The 3,775-nt window shown below is 43.6% G+C and overlaps 1 non-coding gene across 1 annotated transcript; it reads right to left on the reverse strand.

The window, feature by feature from the left end:
• Positions 1 to 205: 205 nt before the first annotated feature.
• LOC112085549 lies at positions 206 to 312 on the reverse strand. The gene has a single exon (XR_002898852.1). It is a non-coding gene; the product is annotated as a small nucleolar RNA R71 (small nucleolar RNA).
• Positions 313 to 3,775: the final 3,463 nt, after the last annotated feature.

Raw genomic sequence — 3,775 nt, forward strand, 5'->3', positions numbered from 1 at the left:
ACACTTGGATCAATTTGATAAAGTGTGTGACCAGACAAAGATAAATGGAGTTTCTGAAGACAGTTTCAAACTAAGATTATTCCCCTTTAGTCTTGGTGACAAAGATCACCAATGGGAGAAGAATCTTCCAAGAGGCTCCATTCAAACATGGGAGCAATGCAAGCAACCTTTTCTATCTAAGTTCTTCTCCACCTCCAGAACTGCAAAACTGAGAAACCAAATCTCTAGCTTCACTCAGCAAAGCAATGAGAGTTTTGGTGAAGCATATGAGAGATTCAGAAGCTACACCAACCAATGCCCACACCATGGGTTTAGTGAGGCTTCTCTTCTCAGCACACTTTATAGAGGAGCTCTTCCCAAGATTAGAAACCAGCTGGATACTGCTTCCAATGAGAACTTTCTGGGTAAGGAGATTCATGCTGCTTTAGAGCTAGTGGAGAACTTAGCAATGAGCAGTGACACTTATGGAGAAGACTATGACAGATCAAATAGATCTGAAGGTTCAAGCTCAGAACAGAGGCTTAGTAGAGAAGTTAAGGAGTTGAGGAGTGAATTGGACAAGTTGAAATTCACAACTCAGAAGCCAATGCATTTTGTTGGTGAGTATGAGGAACCCTCTCAGATCTTTGAGAACATAAGTGAAGAAGGTCTAACCCAGGAGGAGCTTAACTACATTGGGAATCCGAGGTTCCAAAGAAATCAGTATGGCAATGCAAATCAGAACCTCTCTTACAGGAACCCAAATGTAGCTAACCCAGAAGACCAGGTCTATCCCAATTCTCAAGCTCCAAAGAACTTTGTTCCCAAGAACAACTTTCAAGGGTCATTCCAACTCAAGAATCAGTTTACTCAGAATCAGGGTTTTGGTCAGCAACATCAACCATTTCAGGGTACTGGTTTCAGTTCACAACAACGGCAAAAGGCACCACCAGGGTTTGGTACACCACAGTTCCAGCAGCAAGCGCCGGTTCAACAACAGTTTCAGCCACCAATGGTTCAACAGCAGCCACAGATGGTGTCAGATATGGTTGGTATTCTGCAACAACTACTTCAGGGTCAACAGATATTTGCAAGCCAGAATGCAGCCATGCAGCAGGAAATCAAGGAACTGAAGCAAAACCAGGCATCAAGCTCAAGGAACCAAGGTCACCTACCTGGAAAACCTGAACCCAACCCCAAGGAATATGCTAAGGCCATTATACTGAGAAGTGGAAAGGAGTTACCTGGTATTGAGAACAACAATGTGATCATTGAGGACAATGATCAAACTGAGGGGGAGGCAGCCTTAAAAGATGATCAAGTTGCTGAGAAATCAAGGACAGAAAAGGGTAAAGAGGTAGCAAAGGAACCTGAACCAGAAAAGGTATATGTGCCACCACCTCCATACCAACCCAAGCTCCCATTTCCAGGGAGGTTTAAGAAGCAGCTTGTAGACAAGGCAAGAGCTGTATTTGAGAAGGCACTCAAGGAGACACCACTCACAATGCCTCTCATTGATGCATTTCTAATGATGCCAAAGATGGGTAAGTTCTTGAAGGATGCCATTCTGAACAAGACTAAGGAGCTTCAAGGCATGGTGGTACTAAGTCATGAATGCAGTGCTATCATTCAAAAGAAGTCCATTCCAAGAAAGTTGACTGATCCAGGGAGTTTCACACTCCCTTCTGCCATTGGACCTCTTCTATTCTCTGGATGTCTTTGTGATCTAGGAGCATCAGTCAGCTTGATGCCATTCTCCATAGCAAAGAAGCTGGGCTTTAGAGTCTTCAAACCTGCAAGAATTTCCCTTATCCTTGCAGATAGATCAGTTAGATTGCCTGTTGGTATGTTGATAGATCTACATGTCAAGATAGGTGGTGTTGAGGTTCCAACTGATTTTGTTGTGCTGGAAATGGATGAGGAACCAGTTGATCTTCTTATCTTGGGCAGGCCATTCTTGGCAACTGCAGGAGCTATTATTGACGTGAGAGGTGGGATAATAGAGCTTTAACTTGGGTCTGAAAAGCTCAAGTTTGATGTGAATGAGATGATGAAGAAACCCACCATTGAAGGTCAATGTTTCTATGTGGAGACAATGGATCAGTTGGCTGATGAGTTGCTTGAGGAGCTGAACACTGAGGATCCTCTTCAAGCTGCTCTAACTCAAGAACAAGGAGACAATGGGCTCTTAGCAGAAGAAAGTGAGGGGTATAAGCTGTATTTGGACAATGCTAGGGAGCTGGGTCATGAGACAAGATTTTTGGAACTGGAACAAAGTGGCTTTGAGGTCTTGGCTATCAAAGGAGCAGAAATGAGCCAATGCAGCTTGGATAAGGATTGGAATGAGGCTGATGCACCCCCTATTGAGCTAAAGCCTCTACCAACAGGGCTCAAGTATGCATTCATGGGCTTAAACTCCACATATCCAGTAATCATCAATGATAGCTTATTAGAGCATCAAGAGAGTGCATTGCTTAGTGAAATAAGAAAGTTCAGGAGAGCCATAGGATACTCTTTGGCTGATATTAGAGGGATCTCTCCTGACATTTGCACCCACAGGATACACCTAGAGGACCAATCTATGTCCTCTATTGAGCATCAACGACGTCTTAACCCCAACCTTAAGGAAGTGGTTAAGAAGGAGATACTCAAGCTTCTTGAGGCAGGGATAATTTACCCAATCTCTGACTCAAGATGGGTATCTCCTGTTCATGTTGTGCCCAAAAAGGGTGGTATCACAGTGGTTAAAAACGAGAAGGATGAGCTGATAGCTACTAGGACTGTAACTGGACACAGAATGTGTATAGACTATAGAAAGCTCAATGCAGCCTCTAGGAAGGATCATTTTCCTTTGCCTTTCATTGATCAGATGTTAGAGAGGCTTGCAAACCACCCCTTCTTTTGTTTTCTTGATGGGTACTCGGGGTTCTTTCAAATCCCAATAGACCCCCGAGATCAAGAGAAAACAACATTCACTTGCCCTTATGGCACATTTGCATACAGGCGAATGCCTTTTGGTCTCTGTAATGCCCCTGCCACATTTCAACGTTGCATGATGCATATTTTCTCTGACATAATTGAAGAGAAGGTGGAGGTGTTCATGGATGATTTTAGTGTCTAGGGCTCCTCCTTCTCGGATTGTCTCTCTAATTTGTCACAGGTCTTGGAGAGATGTGAGCAGCATAACTTGGTGTTGAATTGGGAGAAATGCCACTTCATGGTGCGGGAAGGAATAGTTCTTGGGCACAAGATATCTGAGAAGGGCATAGAGGTTGACAGAGCAAAGGTGGAAGTGATGGTGAATCTGCAAACTCCCACTTCAGTCAAAGGAATAAGGAGTTTCCTTGGGCATGCAAGGTTTTACAGAAGATTTATCAAGGACTTCTCAAGAATAGCCAGGCCATTAACAAGGCTGTTGTGTAAAGAAGTTGATTTCATCTTTGATGCTGAGTGTGAAGAGGCCTTCAAGATGATAGTGTATGCATTAGTCAGTGCAGCAATTGTCCAAGCCCCAGACTGGTCCTTTCCTTTTGAGGTTATGACAGATGCATCTGATTTTGCAGTTGGAGCAGTACTTGGGCAAAGGAAGGACAAGAAGCTACATGTTATCTACTATGCCAGTAGAACACTTGACTCTGCAAAAGAGAAGTATGCTACTACTGAGAAGGAAATGCTGGCAATAGCTTTTGCCTTTGATAAATTCAGAAGCTACCTGGTCGGATCAAAAGTCATTGTATATACTGATCATGCAGCACTCAGGTATCTGATGACCAAGAAAGATGCCAAGCCAAGACTG

Source organism: Eutrema salsugineum, unplaced genomic scaffold (assembly GCF_000478725.1).
Source record: "Eutrema salsugineum unplaced genomic scaffold, Eutsalg1_0 scaffold_3, whole genome shotgun sequence".
In the NCBI taxonomy this organism is placed as follows: Eukaryota; Viridiplantae; Streptophyta; class Magnoliopsida; order Brassicales; family Brassicaceae; genus Eutrema; species Eutrema salsugineum.